This window comes from Bison bison, unplaced genomic scaffold (assembly GCF_000754665.1).
Source record: "Bison bison bison isolate TAMUID 2011002044 unplaced genomic scaffold, Bison_UMD1.0 scf7180017864270, whole genome shotgun sequence".
NCBI classification, from domain to species: Eukaryota; Metazoa; Chordata; class Mammalia; order Artiodactyla; family Bovidae; genus Bison; species Bison bison.
Genome location: NW_011494842.1, coordinates 10,358,839 through 10,380,865, shown reverse-complemented (window position 1 = coordinate 10,380,865; position 22,027 = coordinate 10,358,839). Strand labels below are relative to the sequence as shown.

General features: G+C 38.8%; 1 protein-coding gene across 2 annotated transcripts in view; it reads left to right on the top strand.

The window, feature by feature from the left end:
- BTBD9 (BTB (POZ) domain containing 9) overlaps nt 1–22,027 on the top strand; it is a 411,775-nt gene that overhangs the window by 200,017 nt on the left and 189,731 nt on the right. The window lies entirely within an intron of this gene.

Below are 22,027 nucleotides of genomic sequence, written 5' to 3'. Positions count from 1 at the left end.
CAGGCAGTTTTGTATTTGTTCCTGAAACTCTCACATTATGACTTTGATTCCTCTTGATTGTTTAGAGGTATGAATCTGACAAGGATCACTTGGTAACGATGGACAGTAAGCACTCAAAGCCTCAGTGGTTATAGCCATGTTTCCTGCCTGAGCTGCTTCCCAGTATGAATTTTAAAATACTGAAAAGAAAAGGGTCAGGGCTTTAATCTGAAGGGATTTCTGAATTTGCCTCTTTTCTGAGAGAATTGATTGAGGTAGAAAGTGTCTCAAGTGAGGGCCACTCTGAAGCTGAGCTCTACCTTTTCACCTCTGTGGGGGACTTTAAAACCATCCCCCATCTCTCCCCTGCTTTGCTGACCAGGGCCAATTTGATAATAGCTAGCCCAGAATGAAACACATCTGTTTATTTTCCCATATTGGCTGGTAACAACCAGAAATGCTTTTGCTTGTTTGAGCTTTGCCCTCCCCAGAATCTTGGTATTTGTTTTGAATTTGATTTTTGGTAGAATGAGATCCCATGCATGCCAGGCAGGCTCAGGAATGTGTGTTTAGTAATGTAGGATTTTTTTTTTTGACTTGCTTTGGGCTAAAGCTTTCTGTTTTTAAATATCTGACTCTTCTTCCATTGTCCTAGCTGTGCTGTAAGTAATGAATGCATCCTCTGCTTTGGAACTCTGCCGGAGAAGATGCAAATATGTCTATCCCGTTTCTTTATCTAGTGAGTTTACCCAACTGGGCCTACTGCTGCTTTGAAATATTCAGTTCAGTTTAGTCACTCAGTCGTGTCCGACTCTTTGCGACCCCATGAATCGTAGCACGCCAGGCCTCCCTGTCCATCACCAGCTCCCAGAGTTCACCCAAACTCGTGTGCATCGAGTCGGTGATGCCATCCAGCCATCTCATCCCCTGTTGTCCCCCTTCTCCTCCTGTCCCCAATCCCTCCCAGCATCAAGGTCTTTTCCAATGAGTCAACTCTGCATGAGATGGCCAAAGTACTGGAGTTTCAACTTCAGCATCAGTCCTTCCAATGAACACCCAGGACTGGTCTCCTTTAGGATGGACTGTTTGGATCGTTTTTCAGGCCAAGGGACTCTCAAGAGTCTTCTCCAACACCACAGTTCAAAGGCATCAATTCTTCGGCTCTCAGCTTTCTTCACAGTCCAACTGTCACATCCATACATGACCACTGGAAAAACCATAGCCTTGACTAGATGGACCTTTGTTGGCAAAGTAATGTCTCTGCTTTTAAATATGCTATCTAGGTTGGTCAACTTTCCTTCCAAGGAGTACGGAGAAGGCAATGGCACCCCACTCCAGTACTCTTGCCTGGAAAATCCCATGGATGAAGGACCCTGGTAGGCTGCAGTCCATGGGATCACTGAGGGTCGGACACAACTGAGCAACTTCACTTTCACTTTCATGCATTGGAGAAGGAAATGGCAACCCACTCCAGTGTTCTTGCCTGGAGAATCCCAGGGACGGGGGAGCCTGGTGGGCTGCCATCTATGGGGTCGCACAGAGTTGGACACGACTGAAGTGACTTAGTAGCCAAGGAGTAAGTGTCTTTTAATTTCATGGCTGCAGTCACCATCTGCAGCGATTTTGGTGCCCAAAATGGTCACAGAGTTAGCAAATATTAGAGCCAGGATTTACATCCAGGCAGCTTAGCCCTTAGAGTCTGTGCTTTGTGAGACTATGCTACTTCTCACAAGGTGTAATACAAGGTAGCTTATGGCAAGAACCTCATTGATGAAAAGACCATGTAATTGCCTAAAGGATCCATACTTGGCTACAAACAACCCTGTCTAGAATTGGTTTCCTGTTGGAAGGATTTGGCTTGCTTGATGTTAGGGGGAGTCCATATTTGATGTTTATCAATGAAATGAAAATGAATCTTGTTGATGTTCATTTGGGCTTTGGCAAACTAATTATTTCATTTAAGTGGGGTTCACTTTAGAAAATAAGCTGAATTCATCCTAAAGTCTTTAAAAAATAAAACACTTTGACTATTTCTTTTCACTCTTTCATTTAGTTAATTTCAGACAGGAAGCAAAGGTTTCTCAAGAGGCAAGTCAGGTGGTTTGGTATTCCCATCTTTTTCGGAATTTTCCACAGTTTATTGTGATCCACACAGTCAAAGGTTTTGGCATAGTCAATAAAGCAGAAATAGATGTTTTTCTGGAACTCTCTTGCTTTTTTGATGATCCAGTGGATGTTGTCAATTTGATCTCTGGTTCCTCTGCCTTTTCTAAAACCAGCTTGAACATTAGCTACCTTTTAAAAAAATATTTTGTTGTTGAGATATGATTCACGTACCATAAAGCTCATCATTTTCATAAGGTTGTGCAACCTTTACTACTGTCTAATGTGATGTTTTCATCACTCCCAAGACAAACCCCCCACCCATAAGCAGTCACTCCCTTTTACCCCTCCACCCAATCCCTGGCAACAACTAGACCACTTTAAATCTCTATGTATTTGTTTTTTCTAGACATTTCATACAAATGCAGTCATGTAATATATGGCTTTTGTGTCTGATTTCTTTGATTTAACGTAATGTGTTTGGGGTTTATCTGTGTTATATTATGTTTCAGTACTTTGTTCTTTTTTACATCTGAATAATGTTCCAATGTATAGATATACAGTATTTTATTTGTCCATTCATCAATTTTTGGATATCTGGGTTCTTTTCATCATTTAACTATTATAAATAATGCTGCTATCAGTATTTATGTACAACTTTTGTGTGGACATATGAATTGCACAGTCATATGCTGACTCTGTGTTTAACTTTTTCAGGGCCTTCCAGACTATTTTTCACCGCTGTGCCATTTTGCATTTCTACCTTTGGTGTGTATTGGTTCTGATTTCTCAGCATTCATGGTTTTAGAATTTTTGATTTTAGATATCCTTGTAGGTGTGAAGTGGTATATTGTAGTTTGATTTGCAGTTATGATGTTGAGCATCTTTTCATATGCTTCTTGGGTACTTGTATATCTTCTTTGGAGAAGTATGTTATTTAGATCCTTTGCCAATTTTTTAATTGAGTTATTTGTTGTTTATCTGTCCGTTGTTTAATTGGGTTATTTGTCTTTTATTATTTAATAAATAATTAAATGAGAGCTGTTTACATATTCTAGATACTAGGCCCTAATCTGAGAGATGATGTAGAAATATTTTCTTCCATTCTGTAGGTTGTCCCTTTTTTGATAATCTCCTTTGAAATACTAAAGTATATTTTGCTAAAGTCCAAATTATCAATTTTTTTTTGGTTGCTTGTGCTTCAGATTTCATATATAAGAAACTATTGCCTAATCCAAGGCCACAAATATACATACCTTGGTTTTTTTCCAAGACTTTTATAGTTATAGCTCTTATGTTTAGGCTTTTGATCTACTTTGAGTTAATTTTTTTAACGTGGTGTGAGGTAGGAATCTAAATTCATTTTCCTGCATGTGGATATTAGTTGTCCCAGCATCATGTGTTGAAAAGATTATTCTTTCCTCCACTGAATTGTCTTGGCGCCCATGTCAAAAATCAATTGACTGTAGATGGGTTTATTTTTGGATTGCATTCTACTACATTGGTATATCTGTCTATCCTTATGCCATAACCACACTATCTTGAGTACTGTGGTTTTATAGTAAGTTTTAAAATCAGGAAGTTGGAGTCCTCTACTCCACCCACCCCCTAAGATTCTTTTGGCTATTTTGGATCCTTTCCATATGAATTTTAGAATGAGATTGTTAGTTTCTACAAAGAAGCCAGCTAGGATTTTTTTTTTTTTTTTGTATTGGTTTTGCCATACAGCTAGGATTTTGAAAGTTTTGCACTGAATCTGTAAATCTCTTTAGAGAATATTGTCATCAAAACAATATCAAATCATCTATTTCATGAACACAGGATATTTTTCCATTTATTTAGATCATCTTTAATTTCTTTAGATAATATCTTGTGGTTTTCAGTGTATAAATCTTAAGATCAGTTTCAGTGGAGCAAGGGAGGAAAAGGGTAGATTAGAGAAGCTAAGTCTGAAATGAAGTGGAAAGAGTGTGTATGAACTGTGAATTCAAGAAAAATAAGGAGAGAGGGGATGATTGCTTACAAAGTGAATAGGGTAACAAGAGATGTGTGGTTTCAGGATCTGATCTGAGAGGAAGTGGTTTGTGGAGAGAGAGCTGTTAAAGATTGCTGTTGTTGTTGTGCGGTCACTTGTGTCGGGCTCTTTGCAACCCTGTGGACTGCAGCACACGAGGCTTCTCTTTCCTTCACCATTTCCTGGAGCTTGCTCAAACTCACATCTGTTGAGTCGGTGATGCCATCTAACCATCTCATCCTCTATCTTCCCCTTCTTCTCCTGCCCTCAATCTTTCCAGCATCAGGGTCTTTACCAGTGGGTTGGCACTTTGCATAAGGTGACCAACATATTGAAGCTTCAGCATCAGTCCTTTCAATGAATATTCAAGATTAATTTCCTTTAGGATTGACTGGTTTTATCTCCTTGCAATCCAAGGGACTCTCGAGAGTCTTCTCCAACACCACATTCAAAAGCATCAATTCTTTGACACACAGCATTCTTTATGGTCCAACTTTCACATCCATACATGACTACTGGAAAAGCCATAGCTTTGATTAGACGGACTTTTGTTGTCTAAGTAATGTCTTTGCTTTTTAATACGCTGTCTAGGTTTATCATAGCTTTTCTTGCAAAGGAGCAAGTGTCTTTTAATTTCATGGCTACAGTCACCATCTTCAGTGATTTTGGAGCCCAGGAAAATAAAGTCTGTCACTGTTTCCATTGTTTCCCCATCTATTTGCCATGAAGTGATGGGACCATATGCCATGATCTAAAGATTCTAGAGAGAAGTAGTATCTGATAGGGCAGATGGAGAAAAGAATTGGTGAAGGAAGCAGGACAGTGTGGGAACAGGAACAGAAGTGGAAAGGTAGTCATTGAAAAGGAAAAGTGACAGGAATGGGGAAATACAGTGCAAAGGAGGAGAATTAGAAGACACACTGTCTGATGGCCCCCATGTTCCTCATAAAGTAGGAGGTAGAGTCACGTCTGAGAGTGAATCAGGCGAGGGTTGGGTAGAGTGCTTTAGGAGAGGGTTAAAGGGTTAGAATGGTCCCTATAATGGAGAAAAACCTAGAGGGAAGAGGAACTGCTGAATAACTCTAATGGCCTCAGTATAACTAAGAGGTATGGTAATATATTTTTTCTCACTTATATGCAATTAATCCACATGTGATATACTTTATAATTTATAGTGCTTTTACATATGCTGATTTATTCTGTCTTCCAGTAACTCTGTGAAACAGACAGATGCCTTAATGCATTGATTATCACACCTTCCTTTGTCTTTTCTTCTTTCTCCTTTTCCTTGCAGAGAAAGTTGTCAATCATTGTATGGGTATTTATTATCCACCATATGCCAGGCACTGTGGATTCAACAGTAGATGACACAGATGCAATGCTGCCCTCACCAAAATTAAAGTCTAGTTGGGGAAGCAGACAAGTAAAAAGCAATTACTGTACAAGTATGATAAGTATTAAAATGAGGGAAATGTAGGGTTTTATGAGATCGCATGGGAAGGGTACTGTATCAGCTAGAACTCAGTTGCATATAACAAAAAACCAAAAATGTTATGGGCTTAAGCACACCAGAGTCATGTCTGACTCTTTTGCGACCCCATGGACTGTAGCCCACCAGTCTTCTCTGTCCATGAGATCTTATAGGCACAAATGCTAGAATGGGTTACCATTTCCTTCTCCAGGGGATCTTCTCGATCCGGAGGATTGAACCTGTATCTCCTTTATTGGCACATGAATTCTTTACCACTGAGCCACCAGGGAAGCCCACGCAAGAGTAATATCCTCATGTAAAAACAGGTTGAATATAGGACTGGGACTATATCATAGTCCCTGGGACTGCTATGGTAATTCCACGAAAATGTGAAAATTGGTTCCTTTTTTCTGTTCTGCCATCATTAATACTAGCTTCTGTTTTCAAGATTGCCTCCTTATCCAAGATGGCTGATGGGACTCCCAACTATCATGACGGAATTCCAGATAGCAGGAAGAAAGAAGGGAATGAGTGCAAAAGAGTGTATTTCTTAGCTGAATCAGCAACTTTTAAGAAACCTTCTTGGGTGTCTTGCACAATCCTCCTTCCTTACGTCTCTTTGGTCAGAACATATTCAAATGGCTACTTCTTGCTACCTGCAAGAGAGTTTGGAAATTGTGTTTGTTTGTTTGTTTTTTTCCCAGGTAGGCAGCTATGTGCAAAGCTTAAAAAGTAAAATGAAGGTTATTTTACTAAGAAAAGAAAAATAGACTCTGGGGTGGGCAATTCAGTTTTTGCTGTAGGTAATCAAACCCATCCAGAGTGGTTGGTGAGCATATAATAGGGAATTAAAGTTATTTACTAGCTCACTGGTAACCTAACTTTACTAACAGGGGAACTGACACTCAGGAAGGTTAAGTATTAAGTTGGTGCAAAAGTAATTGCAGTTTCAGGTTTTGAATTTTAAAGCATTATAACTAGGCTCAAACACATTTTTATTGATCAAAATAGGAACCATTACAATCAACACATTTTTGCCAACAAAAAATAAGTTTGTTTATTCCTGTAGCTTAAAAATCCATGCTTTGGGATTTGATGAACTCTTGGAAAGCATTTTCTGCATCGTGAGGGTTGTGGAGGTGTGTTCCTTGCAAATAGTTGTCGATGCTTGAAGAAGTGGTAGTCATTTGGCGAGAGGCCAGGTGAGCATGGCAGATGAGGCAAAACTTCGTAGCCAGACTCGTTTAACTTCTGAAACATTGATTGTGCGACGTGTAGTCCGGCGTTGTCATGGAGAAGAATAGGGCCTTTCTGTTATCCAGTGCCAGCTGCAGGCATTGCAGTTTTTGGTACATCCCATCGATTTGTTGAGTATACCTCTCAGATTTAATGGTTTTGCCAAGATTCAGAAAGCTGTAGTGCATCAGATGGGCAACCAGACCACCAAAAAGTGACCATGAGCTTTTTTTGGTGCAAATTAGGCTTTGGGAAGTGCTTCGGAGCTGCTTCTTGGTCCAGCCACTCAGCTGGTCATCGCTTATTGTTGTATAAAATACACTTTTCTTTGCATATCACAGTCCAACTGAGAAATAGTTTCTTGTTGTTTCATAGAATAAGAGAAAACAAAATTTGAAAATGATGTCTGTTTTTTTTTGTTGTTTTCGGTCAGCTCATGAGACACACACTTATGAAGCTTTTTCACCTTTCCAATTTGCTTCAAATGCTGAACAACTACAAAATGGTTAATGATGAGTTCTTGGGCAACTTCTTGTGTAGTTGTAAGATGATCAGCTTCTATGATTGTTTGCAGTTGGTTCTTGTCAACTTCTGATGGCCAGCCACTATTATGCTCTTCATCTTCAAGGCTCTCGTTTTCATTGCAAAACTTTTTGAACCACTGCTGCACTCTGTATTCATTAGCAGTTCCTGGGCCAAATGTGTTGTTGATGTTGTGAGTTGTCTCCATGTTTTAGGACCCATTTTGAACTCAAATAAGGAAATCACTTGAATTTGCTTTTTGTCTTACATCATTTCCACAGTCCAAAATACATATAAAATAAACAAGTAGTAAGTCATTAGCAAGAATACATAAAGCAAGAAATGTGTGTTAAAATGATGTATAACATGACCACATTTATTAAGAATGTATTCCAAAAAAAAAAAAAAGAATGTATTCCAAAATCAAATGGCATATTTCAACAATACAAAAACTGCAATTACGTTTGCACCAACCTAATTGTACAGTCCACACAATGAGTTGGTAGCATAGCAAAACTAAAGTCTTCATAGTCTCATATCCAGCATTCTTTCTGTTGCACCACTGCTTTTCATTTTAATATATGCATATAGTATTTATAGTTCAACTAATAGGCGATTTTAAGATTTAGAGCTTTACTTCCAGATATTCTAAATATTCTGTATTTGGGTAGTATTACATTAAGTCCAGAAAGATTTAAGAAGTCAGTGGGATTTAGATATGGTCCATTGAAAAGTTTTTTGTAATGGGTTTAATTTAGTTTTTATTCAGAAACTCATTTGGCTTTTGAAACATAGTCATTTCTCAGTGTTGCGCAAATGTTTACAAGTTTTTCCCACCTTAGGGCCTGCTATTGTATTATAAGGAACACTGGTGAAGGCTGTTGTTAGATACCGTTTATTTGAAAAGCAAACCTTTCCCTAGTGAAAACAAATGTTCTTCCATCTTAGCATTGTGAAATGTATTTCATCTTAGAAGATCTCAGTGGAATGAAAGTAATATGAGAACTAGGACTCTGAACTCAGAGGAGCAGGGAGTGTGTGACTCTGGGCAAGTCACTGTCCTAGCTGTAAAATAAAATACTTTTTAAAAAGTGGGTATGAGAATAAATTAGGAAAAAATGATAATTTCTTAGACTTGTATAGTTGAAATAAGCAGATTATTAAGCTGCCTTTCAACCATTAGATTGATTTTCTTCTCCTTCATTATCACAGCTAACTTGTTTTGTGGTTTCCTCCTTTTCCTGACATGTTTACCTATGAGGGAAGGATAGATGGGCAATGGAGTCATTAAGGGTTGAAGAGCAGTGCATGGAGGATGGTGAAAGGACCTGGAGGAGGCCTTTGCTGGATAATCAGCCTGTGACTTTCATTATCTCTTTTTAGTTTGAGTTGTTCAATGACAACAAGAGAGTATTCTTTTTCCTGGCATTTTGTCTGAATATGTGATATGCTGCTGCAAAATGAACAGTAATCGTTCCTTGGTATAGCCTCATATCCCTGGCATTCAGTCTTACCATGCTTATTATTTTCTGAGAGTGAGTGAATGAGAAAGGAGGATGGGGGAAGGAGAGGGAGGAGAAGACTTGTAAAACTGGCTCAAAAACTTTAAACTTTTCTTACCTAATCTTTTACTATAGACTGTAGATCTTAAAGCCTAGAGAAGTCATCGAGTTCAGGGGTTTTCAGATTGTGCTCCATGGAACCCAGTGAAAATGTCAGGGCCAAGTGAATGAGGGCTCCTTTCAGTTAAGAGCATGTACCTTAAAGAATATTATAAAAATCAAATGTCACTCCCCTACCTAAGAATTTTCAGGACTCCTCTTTGCCCATGGAATAAAGTCCAAGGTCCTTAGCGTAAAACACAAAACTCTTCATGATCTGCCCACTCTATGCTCACGTGGTTGCTCCCATTCCGTTCCTCATCGTCTGTGTTCCAGGCTCCTGCTGTTTCCCTGAACTTGTCTGGCTGTTTCACAACTCGCTGCATTTGTACTTGGTATTTCTTCTCCACAGGATATACTTTCTCCGTCCTGCATTCTTCTTTGCTCCCATCTCAGTTACCCCCAGGCTTGAATAGTCCCCCAACCCTATCCCATCACTCACTGTCCTTTGATCCTGCTCTGTTATTGGTATAACACCAATCACAAGCTAGAACAATATTTTTAATGTATTTATTTGTGCTCTCTGTTTTTCTCACTCTGTGTACTCTCCCCTGGCAATCTCATGGGCTCAAGCGGCATCATTCGATAAAAGACTTCATCTCCTGCTTAGATCTTTCTCATGCACATCCCACAAGCACACTGGCCACTGCATAGCTTCCTCAGAGTAATATGTAGCAGCCCAGCTCACAACAAAATACGTAAAGCTGATTAACTTTACATTCCACCATGGCGGTCTTCCTGCATTCCCATCTTAGGAAAAGACTTATCAGTTGCCCTATCCCAAAAGCTGGGCATCACCTTTCATTCCTCCCTCTTCCCCATCCAGCTGTTTCAATTATGGCAACTCTTCTTCATGAAATTCTTTTCTAAATCCATCCTCTTTTCTACATATCCATTGCAATAACTCACTGCTCTTTTCTTGACTAGATTATGTATTGTATTATTCTCGGTTCTCTAGAACAGTGCTATCCAATAGAAATATATTATTTTAAATTTTCTAGTAGCTACATTAAAAAAGGCAAAAAGAAACAAGTAAAATTAATTTTAGAAGTGTATTTTAGTTAAGCCATTATATTCAAAATATAGTCAACTCAACATGTAATCAATATTTGAAACCATTTATTATATTTTAACACACATACAAAAACTCTACACATTTAATGTATACAACTTGATGAGTTTGGAAATAAATTTATATATGCCCATGAAGCCAAAAATCTATGCTATGAACCTATCCATCATTACAAAAGTTTTCTCCTGTACTCTTTATTTATTATTATTGTTGTTTTTAACTGTTATGATGGTGATAATGATCAGAACACTTAACATAACTCTCTCTAGCAAATATTTATGTATAGCAATACAGTATTGTTAACTGTAGGCACCGTACTATGAGTAGATCTCTAGGTTTTATTTATCTTGTATAAACTTTGTACCCCTTGACTAATACTGCCTCATTTCCCCTCCCCTGGCAACTACTGTTTTACCCTCTCTGTCTTTGTGAGTTTGACTGTTTTAGATTCTTCATATAATTGATATGATGTAGTATTTGTCCCGGAGAAGGCAATGGCACCCCACTCCAGTACTCTTGCCTGGAAAATCCCATGGATGGAGGAGCCTGGTAGGCTGCAGTCCATGGGGTCGCACAGAGTTGGACACGACTGAAGCGACTCAGCAGCAGCAGCATTTGTCCTTCTTAGCATAGTGTCCTCTATGTTCATCTATGTTGTCACAAATAACAATATCAATTATTATCAAATAACAAGTTCAGAGATCAGTGTGAATTTTATACTTGCAGCATATCTCAATTTGGACTAGTCACATTTCTACCAGCTATGGCTACTGGCTACTATATTCAGCATCATAACTATAAAATACAGAATCTGAAGCAAGGATTAGAGTCCTGACATTGTCTTTGGTCGGTTCCAGCCCAGAATGGTGAGGGCAAAGGCCAGATAAGGGAAAATGATGATGTAGTGTATCATGCTGGCTGCTGTGTGCTGTGTGTGCTCAGTTGCTCAGTGGTGTCCGTCTTTTTGACTCCGTAGACTGTAGCCCACCAGATTTCTTTGTCCATGGGGATTCTCCAGGCAGGAATACTGGAGTGGGTTGTCATGCCCTCCTCCAGGGATCTTCCCTACCCAGGGATCGAACCCGAGGTTCCTGCATTGCAGGTGGATTCTTTACCATCAGAGCCACCAGAGAAGCCCAAGAATACTGGAGTGGGTAGCCTTATCTCTTCTTCAGGGGATCTTCCCAACCTAGGAATTGAACTGGGGTCTCCTTCATTGCAGGCAGATTCTTTACCAGCTGAGCTACCGGGGATGCCCACCATGCTGGCTCCCTCACCACCACCGTAGAGACACACGGCAGACTGTCCAGCAAACAGTTTCCTTCCCTCTTCTGTTCCCCATTAATCTGAGTTCACCCCATGGGGAGCTAGTTTCTCTGTGCTTCCTGTACCCCCTTGACAACTGTTCAGAAAGCAATATGATGTTTTATCCAAATCCCATGCGCAATGCAGCATGGGTTAATGAGAAAGTTGAAGGACGTTGAGAGAATCCTAGAATCAATTCAATAAAAAATAAATTAATTTGTAAAAACAGAATTGTAGTAAAACGATGACAAAAAATAAATAAATTTGCATCAACATATGACTGAGCATTTTGACTCTGGTTTTATCTTCTCTTCAGTCCATTTTCCATTCTATAGCCATGTGTTCTTGTGAAATGCAAACCTGTCATTTTCCTATTTCAAAACCTCCAGTGACTCCTCATTGTTTCCAAGAGAAAGTCCAACACCCATCTTGTTGAAAGTTTTCCTTGATCTGGCCCTGCCTACCTGTCTAGCTTCTGGTCTCAAGGTCCTCCCTCCTGTCTTAAATACTGTGTGTGTTACTTACCTGCTGGATAACAAATTACCCAAACGTTGTGACTTAACAATAAACATTTATCACCTTACAGTTTTAATGGGTTAGGAATTTGAGAGTAACTTAGCTGGATGATTCAAGCTTGAGTTCTGTTACAGGATTGTAGTCAAGATGTCAGCCATGGCTGTAGTCATCCAAAGGCTTAACTAGGCTTCAGTGATTCACTTTTAAAAGCGGCCATTTACATAGTCGGCATGTTGACACTGACTCTTAGAGGTCTGAGTTTCTCTCCGTATTGGCTTCTCTAGAGGACTGCTGCAGTGGCCTCGTAGCATGGTGGCCGTCTTCCCCCACAGAAAGTGATCCAAGAGGGAGCAAAGCAGAAGCCACCATGTTTTCTTTTTTTTAACCTAGTCTCAGAAATATATATCATTGTTTTCATGATTCCTTATTGAAATGGGAGGGATCTACACAAAAACATGAATAGCAGAAGACAGCCATCAGAGGCCATGCTGGAGGCTGGGTACACACATATGTAGCATTTCCCTAAGTCATTCTAGCATGCCCTACTGCATCTGGGCATTCCTACGTATTATTCTGTATTACCCCAAAGAGTTCCCTCTTCTGTTTCTCTTTTCCTTGTTTGCCTTTATAACTCTGCTGTCACTTACTGTGAGAAGTCCTTTTTTTTTTAACTCATAGTATTCCGACCCTACCTGCCACCCATGGCTCCCTGCTATCAGACCACCTTGTCCTCCCACGAGCTGCGCATTTTCATCATAGTTGCCTGTTTCCTGGCTTGTTTCCTGCATTAGACTCTGAGTTCATGAGGACAGAGACCATGTCTTTCTGGTCCACTGATGTCTCTCCAGTGCCCAGCACAAGGCTTGGCAACACACTGTAGGTTCTCAGTAAATAGTTGTTGGTTGGGAAGATAAAGGAAGGGATGGGTGGATGATGGATGGACGATACAACAGACATCTTGTCTCTTCTACTAGACTCTGAACTCTTGCAGAGGAGTGCCCTGGTCTTTTCTTTTCTGAATCCCCAGGGCATGACAGAGCGCCCAGCAGATAATAGGCCCCTAATAAATGTCCTTTTCTCCTTCCTTCCTTTTTTCTCCTATTCTTTTTGATGGAATAAAGATTTTGAGAGGTTCAGCATCTCTACAGGTCTATTATTAGTGATAAATCTGATTATTTACAAAAATTTACCTCTTGATTACTTCCTATTTCAAATAGTGCCAATATTCCTCTTTATGTCAACAATGCAGCAGCATTTCAGATAATTGATTTTTGTGTTTAGTAACTATAATAGTGTTTATTAAGGCTGAGTGGGTGCCTTGAACATGGAAGGTGTTTTGTAAATGTTAAATAAATTCAATATATTGATAAGTGCTTTTTTACTGAGTAACTACGGTAAAGCTTCAGATTATATGAAAAGTGAATAGTTTTACTTAGATCTTGATTCTGTTAACAAAAGGAATTACTAACATGTAAGTGTAAGTAATGTGAGAGTTGGACTGTGAAGAAAGCTAAGCGCCAAAGAATTGATGCTTTTGAACTGTGATGTTGGAGAAGACTCTTGAGAGTCCCTTGGACTGCAGGGAGATCCAACCAGTCCATCCTAAAGGAGATCAGCCCTGGGTGTTCTTTGGAAGGAATGATGCTAAAGCTGAAGCTCCAATACTTTGGCCACCTCATGCGAAGAGTTGACTCACTGGAAAAGACTCTGATGCTGGGAGGGATTGAGGGCAGGAGGAGAAGGGGATGACAGAGGATGAGATGGCTGAATGGCATCACCGACTCGATGTACGTGAGTCTGAGTGAACTCCAGGAGTTGGTGATGGACAGGGAGGCCTGGTGTGCTGCGATTCATGGGGTCGCAAAGAGTCGGACACGACTGAGCAACTGAACTGAAGTGTAAGTAAATTGATTCTGGGTTTGAAATTTAGGAGAAAATTGACCTTGATTGTGTTTAAGGCCTGTTCTCTTCAGCTACCCTGTTAGCTATATTGAAAGGCAGCAAATGAGAGGAAGCTTGCCAACAATGCTGACTCTGCTTCCTCCCCAAAGAATGTGAAGAACGGAGATTAGTTACCAAGAACCCACTGGGAGGAAGTACACAAACATGTGGTTACTTGTTCCTTTCACTCTTTTCATTTTCTTTAAAAAATATCGTATGTTTTTCTTTATTTTTATAATTTATAAGTTAATTCTGTTTTATAATTTTTATTTATTTTGGCTGTGCTGGCTCTTTCTCGCTGTGTGGGCTTTTCCTCTAGTTGTGGCAGACAGGGGCTACTCTCTCGTTGTGGTGCGCAGGCTTGTTGCCGTTGCTTCTCTTGGAGCACAGGCGCTAGGATACGCAGATGTCGGTAGGTAAGCTCCCAGGCTCTGGAGCAGAGGCTCAGTAGCTGTGGTGCACGTGCTAGGTTGTTCTGTGGCTGTGGGATCTTCCTGGACCAGGGATCGAATCCACGTGTCCCACATTGACAGGTGGATTCTTTACCACTGAGCCAACAGGGAAGCCCCATAAGTTAATTCTGTATTTACTTCTTTCATTTTCAAATTCCTTACTGGAGGTTCATTAAAAGGGCATGTACTTTGTGATTGAACAGAACTACATTCAGATTCTGACTGCCACTTATTACTGGCTGTGTGTCGTTGGACAAGTTACTTTATATTTCTGATTTTTTCTTTTTATTAGTGTGTGAAATGAGGATAGAAATGACTTTTTATAAGATTAGCATCCGGTTCAGTAAGATATCTTATGTAAAGTGCCAAGTGTGGAATTTGGCCTTCATGCTCAAATTCAAGTAATACCTCCCTCCCCTAGGCTGTTTCTCATAGATTGAAGCAGTGCTTAGCAGTATGTTATGTAATCTGTCACATGACCCCAGAAATAAGAGACTCATTGATTCTGGCAGAAAAGTAGTTTCCTAGACCATCTGACAAAACTGCCTACTTTCTTCCTTAAGTTTGCTTCCCAACCAACTGAAGTGGTACAGTATTGATGTATTGTGCTTTTCCTGTGTATGTTTTTTCCTCTTGTTTTTTTTCATTACCTTTCCCACCTTGTTTTCTTCTCCTTCCCTTTGGTGACAGTTGTTATTTTTAGATCCCTGCCTACTTCCACACTTACTGGTATCACTAAGATAGTTCCTTCTAGTTCCTTCCCGTCTGCCTTTACCATGCTGTAGACTCTAGAGCCTCCCCCTGGGAGCCCTTTGCTCCTAAAACTCGTTGGTGGGATTAGTCACTCAAGGTTTTACTTGGTGCCCTGCCAGGTGGTGGGAGTTTGGATGATGTGCCCTTCTTTTTCTCCATGTGATCTCCAGAGAGGTCTGTATGAGGGTAGTGTGTCCACACAAACAAACAGTCTGGGGTGTCCAAATCTTGAGTTGAGTGGCCTGTTAAAACAGGTCTGTGTCAGGAGTGATAAATAGTTTTTGTGGATTTTGAGCAAGTTGCCGATCGATCAGCTACCGTTTAATGAGAGAGAGACACTATAAGAGGAGCAGAAGCCCAGCTGCCTGTTCGAGAGCCACCTGCCTTTTCTCTTTACTTCATTTTCTTGCTAATGAAGGAACCAATTGGTTTAGAGCGATCAATGCTGACCTATTTGGATCAGACATTGTTTTGGCATTGCCAAGGCAATTAAATTCAGCAGGGTGAGGATTAGAGCGAGAAAGGCTATAAAAAAGAAAAAAGAGAGAAACAAGAGACTTTTTATTCAGCAACAACCACTCTGGTGTTAGAGGTATAAAAAGGATTAGTTTAAAAAGAATTAATCTTTAGAGCATTTTCTTTATTGGTAAAATAATCAGAAGGTTTGTTGACATTAGTTCTTAGATTTAGGAAGATAGGAAGCTCTGCTTTGCTGATCTCACTTAAGGTACAAACCTTTGTTATTGACCTCTTTCCTATTTAAAGCTGCGACTCATCCAGCAAGCCTTCTCTTAGAGACTGTCTACTGTAGTAGGTACTGTGACCTATATGTGGTAGATTTTCCAAAGCAGCTCTGATTTTAAATTGTCTGGCCCCTCACCATTCCATTTAGGTGATGTGATTCAGAAATTGTTCATCAGTCTGAACACTTGAAGACTTGATGGAGAGCATAATATATAAAACCCTTGAGAGTAGGGTACATGAGCTAATCATCTTGGCACACACACCTCTCATTCTTTCAGCCAAGCATGGTGCCTTCCACTCAGATGCTCAATAAATATTTGAGTAAACTGACAGAGTGACTAACTCACTGCATAGGAAGTAGAGTCTTAAAAAATACATAGGATCTGAAAACTTGGTGTTCTAGGGTTAGGGACACAGTAGGAATAAGCATATAAATGCATATAAAAGCATATAAAAGCATATAAAAGCAGCAATGAATAGAGTGAGTTAGGGAGTGGAAGGCATAAACTAAAGTGACAATTTCCAGACTTTGGGTTTCACCCAACTTGTGCAATTTCCAAAAGTAATTTTGCTAAGTAAAATGTCGACTGTCACCTTTGTCCCATAATACCAAAATATAGAGTGGATATACTTTTGGCCAAAAAAGGGCAATTCTTTAAATTACTTATTTTTGCTGTATTTTTAAAATTCTATGTCATTCTTTTTGTTCTGTACTAGGGAAAGCCGTTTATACAGACACAGGCCATGGCCTCTAATGCTAATATGGTGCTCTCTCAGAGTTGTCACAAAGGTTGCCATTCATAGATAGCTGATGGTGTGCCAGGAAATGACTATAGCTTTGCTGCTACCACCTGTTCGTCAGGACATCAGCTTAAGCAGTGGCATCACTGGAGGTGATTCTCCATATGTTTCTCAGAGTTATATAACTACCTTGATTTGGAGGAGACATCTAAGTGTCGTCCACATCTGGTTGATCTTTGATTCCCCTACTGGTTTCTCATGCTTTTGGACTTGGTTTATATGTCATCCACAGGGAGCTAAATGTCTTGAATAAGAGCTCATGTTTTTACTTCAGAATGTGGTCTGGGGCTTTCATTAGATAACTGCCTCTGAAATTGCCAGGGGACTTTATACCCCTTGCCTTGCAACTTCTTGCTGATGCACACCATTAGTTAAAAAACAAAAAAATTGCACATCAAAAAATGATCAATATCATTAGTCATCAAGGTAATGCTATTAATAAAACTACAGTGAGATACCACTTTATGCCCAATAGGATAGCTAGGATCAAAAAGTCTGATAACAACAAGTGTTGGCAAGGATTTAGAGAAATTAGAACCCTCATCAACTGATGGTGGCAGTGTAAAAATGGTACGGCCACTTTGGAAAAGAGTCTGACAGTTCCTCAAAAACTTAAATGTGGAGTTACGTTATACTCAGCAATTCCACTTTTAGGTGTGTACCCAAGAGGAATGAAAACATGTGCATGTGAAAAATTGAACATAAATATTCAGAGCATTATTCACAGTAGCCAAAAGGTTAAAAAAACCCAGATGTCCATCAGCTGATGAATGGCTAAACAAAATATGGTATAGCTATGCAATGGAATGTTATTCAGCCATTAAAAGGAATCAAATGCTGATGCATGTTACAACATAGATGAACCTTGAAAACATCATGCTAAGTGAAAGAAGCTAGTCACAAAAGATCACACATTATATGATTCCATTTATATGAAATGTCCAGAATAGGCAAATCTGTAAAGACAGAAAATAGTGACTGCTTAGGACTGAAGAGATGGGGAAGTAGGGAGTTTGATAGCTAAAATATATAAGCCTGCTCTCTCAGGTGATGAAAATGTTCTTATACTTTTTGTGATGATGATTGTACACCTCTGTGAATATACTATAAACCGTGGAATTGTATACCTTAAATGGGCAAATCATATCTTGCTAAAAAAGGATTTTTAAGTGGGCACTCTTGATATATGTATTTATAAATTTTATACATGTACTCCTCTAGTATTCTGTACACTGTGTGTGTGCGTGCTCAGTCACGTCAGTTATGTCCAACTCTTTGCTGTGTTGTGGACTGCCACCCACCAGACTCCTCCTCCAGACAAGAATATTGGAGTGGATTGCCATGCCCTCCTTCAGGGGATCTTCCCAACCCAGAGACTGAACCTGCATCTCTTACGTCTCCTGTGTTGGTAGGTGGGTTCTTCACTACTTGCACCACCTGGACAATTCAAAGTGAAAGTCTCTCAGTCTTTACGACCCCATGGACTGTAGAATCCTTGGAGTTCTCCAGGCCAGAATACTGGAGTGGGTAGCCTTTCTCTTCTCCAGGGGATCTTCCCAACCCAGGGATCGAAGCCAGGTCTCCTACATTGCAGGCGGATTTTTTACCAACTGAGCCACAGGGGAAGCCCAAATTGAGTATACAGTAAAGGTATTAGTAATTTAAGTTCTAGTTATTTTCTTTTCTAACTAGTGAATCACCATCTTACAAGCCCCTGGAATGAATGTAGCTCACTTTGAAAACCACTCTTTTTGACCACATAATAGAGATTAACATGCGTGAGGTAAGCCTGTGTAGGAAGGACGGATTTCTCAAATCCCGAGAGCCTGACACGATTGGACTGTGAAGGTATCTGGAGGTCTCTGCCTTTCAGGGAGAATGAAAGCCTTCTGTGTGCTTTTATCCCAGAATACTCAAATATGTGATGGCACCAGCAGAAAGGTATTTCTGATCAATTCACTGTCCCATCAGAAAGAACTTTGAGTGGCATGTGATGACAATCAGTAGTGGCCCTGTAACCTCATATTTTGTAATTACTCCTAAAATATATTCAATATGTATGTGGGACCCTACAGAGAGAGAATGGAAAATATTATATTCCCAACTGAGTGACATAAAGCTGTATTTTTATTAAGAGCTTTGACTGACATTATAAATCATAAATCACTAACGTGAAGCTTGAAGCACCAGAAGCCAGAGAGAAAATAGAACCTGTAAAATGTGCCATTCTGGTAGAGTTTAATATTCATAGTGGCAAGGGTTTTAAAGCTATCATATATACTAAATTAAGGCATCTAATTTTTTATTTCAGTTTTCTTTTTTCAGGTGAGCTAGTCTTGACCTTTTGTGCCATTTCTTTATATATTAGCTGATAACAATCAATTTGGGTGTTTCTGTATTTGAGTGATTGGTTCTTGGGAAAGGTGGTGAATAATTACTGCATATTTTCATAAATCTTTGTATACTGTAAAGCATAGGCTGTTGTGAATGAATGTGGACACCCAACAACATCCAACATGGGGCTGTAAGTTTATACTTAATAAACTTGTGTTTAATACTTGTTTATTGGTGGTGATATTGATGTTAGAGAGTTGAAAAAGAGTATTTTGAAATTTCCTAGCTCTGTTTGAAGTGTACAGAGAACATGGTATTGCATTTGCTTGTTTTTTGGCGCAGTAATGTATCATTAACAATTTATTGTGGTGTATCAAGCCATGGAACAGACCACGTCTTAAGCATATTTCTCTGGCAGGCAGAGGTGCAGATTTTATGTATTGAGCTAAAGGAAATGAAATTTTCTCAGCGAGGATAAGCAGAAAGAAATTTGGTTAGATATATGTCTTTAAATGTGGAGAAAATAAGTTTAAAAGATTATTAAACCCTCACCTCTATTAATTAATCTCTATACTATAAATTATCACAGATTTCCTGCCAGTTAAAGACAGTGAAAAGACCAAATGGAGAATTTGGTACATTACATACTCCTAAAAAATTATTATTACACTGTTGTCTTTTCCCCCTTTGTTTAAAAATCTTTTTAGCTAGTATACAAACCTGCGGTCTAACATAGCTCAGATTCCCTTTTTGAGAAATGATAAGACAATGCATCATAAAACACAATTTATGTAACCCTTTTAAAAATGTAGCTTTTATGATGACATTTTAATATTTTAGAAGTCATGAAGGTTTAACGTTAAGTTTCAGTTTAAATGATTCTCAGGTTTTAGATATTAGTATTTATTAGAAACAGAGTCATTTCAAGGGTAAAGATTAGAAACAGAATAAGTGTTTTCATACATATACAAAAAACTACTGGCCAAAGGATTGATGGGGACTGCCGTTTTCAACACACTTCATTTGAAAAGGACCGTATCCAATCTCTAAACACACTAAATTCTGTTAGTATGTTACTTTTCAGTTAGTGTGAACTCTAGTAGTACTGTGAAGAGACAGGAAAAAGCTAATATATCATGTGCAGAAAATACACAAAACTCACTATTCCAAAGCTCTTTGTTCCCTTTTTCTTGATGACAAACATAAAGCTGTAAAAGACATCATTAAAAAGTATAAGTAGACTGCAGTCCTAACAGCTAATATAGGTTCTAAGTTATGCCATCTTCCTTTTTTCTTTTCTTAAGATGCAAAACAAAACAACCCCTAATGTTGGAGAGGTGATACTGCTATTGTACAAGTTGAATAGAAGAGAGGCCCTAGTTACCAACAACATGATTGGGCTCCAGCCAATTAAGCTGTGAAACTCAAAGCTGTTCTCCTAAAGAAGACTTGTTGTCAGGGCATTTTTATTGGAAGCATTTTCTTGGCACAAAGTGCACATCTGAACATTTAAATCCAAATATGCTAACAGATGTCTCTTGAGCAAGAACATCATAAAACCAGATTTCACTTGAGTGAGGAAAATACTTTTTCCATCATTTCATGTTTTTCGCTTGGAGGTTGCATTTCACTTTAGACGATGGCCCTGTGGACTCTGATTAGAAGGTAGAATTGGTACATCCTATCAGTGTGAGGTGAGCACGTGCATTTCAAATCAAAGTGGTGCTACCTAGTTCTGAGAGCATAGAATACTAATGAAACGAACCACTATTTTTCTCTCTTGGTTTTCAGGCCTCTTTACCACAAATGTCTGACACTCTGTGAATTCACTCTCTCTTTTATGGTTCTGCATAAATGTATTTGGCATCTAGGCAAGTCCTTTTCCCAAGTATTTAGTGGAGTAGCTTATCTATTTGGATTTCTCTTCTGGGCACAGATAAAACAAAATGAATGATATATTTTTAGGAGTTTTCTCCCAAATCCATATGTTGTATCTTGTGGCCTTACATGTAATCAGTCACACTGACCAGATATCCACTACTGAATAATGTATGTTAGATATGTGATCCCATTATAAGCTTTTGTTTTATAATTCTAAGTTCAATAAAATCTCTCCCTACTACAAACAAATATGTAAAGATTTTCACCCCGAAACACTACAGTAGTTGAAAAAAAATGTGATTTGATTATTTAGTGTGAAGTTCCTAGTAAAGTTCATTCCAAGAGTAAATTCCTGAATGCCTCATTGTTCATTCCATTCTTTCTTATTACATGATATAGAATGTCACTTCAGAGGCACATCGGATACATAGTTTGACCAAATGGAAACTCAAGACCAAAATGATCAGCAACATAGTGTAGACTTTTAGCAAATGAGAATAACTCAGAAAATATATCCCAAATATATAATATTATACTTTTATTACATTTTAGTAGTCAGAATATTAAAATTTGACCTAATAATGTCAGAACCAGAATTCTCAGCAATGTCCCCTGTGAACACTGTATCTATCACATGATATAGTGCATAGCAGCACAAAAATGCTACTAGGAACACTTTCAACTCCAGTCTGAGTTGCAACAGCTCATTTTTCTCTAATTCTATATTCTTCCTTCCTTTGATATTTATTCCATTTAAATGGAAGGTAATTTATCACAGATGTCATCATATGTTATTTTGGAGTCTTTCCTCTTATGAAATTTTGAGGTGGCAAAGTTGACATCTACCTTAAATTTGTCCTTACATGACATGAAAATTTCTCAAATAGAATTGTTTCTTGAAACTCATATGTGGAACAGAACTAAAATAGATGGTTTTTGCTTAAGGTTATGAATGATAGCTTATCAAATAATATTATAAAGGTTAGAATTATGATATTATTTAATCTCTTAATAGTTGGCCTGCTATTTAAAAAAATTTTATGGGATATTTAGATTGAAAGCTTATAATGTTTTTCCTAAAGATATCTAGAAAATCTGTTCCTTTAAAATGTTTACACAATTTTTAAAGCTTAATTTCTATTTATAGTTATTACAAAATGTTGGTTATATTCCCAGTGTCTTACAATACCTCTTTAAGCCTGTGTCACACCCAGCAGTTTCTGCCTCCCACTCCCTATTCTG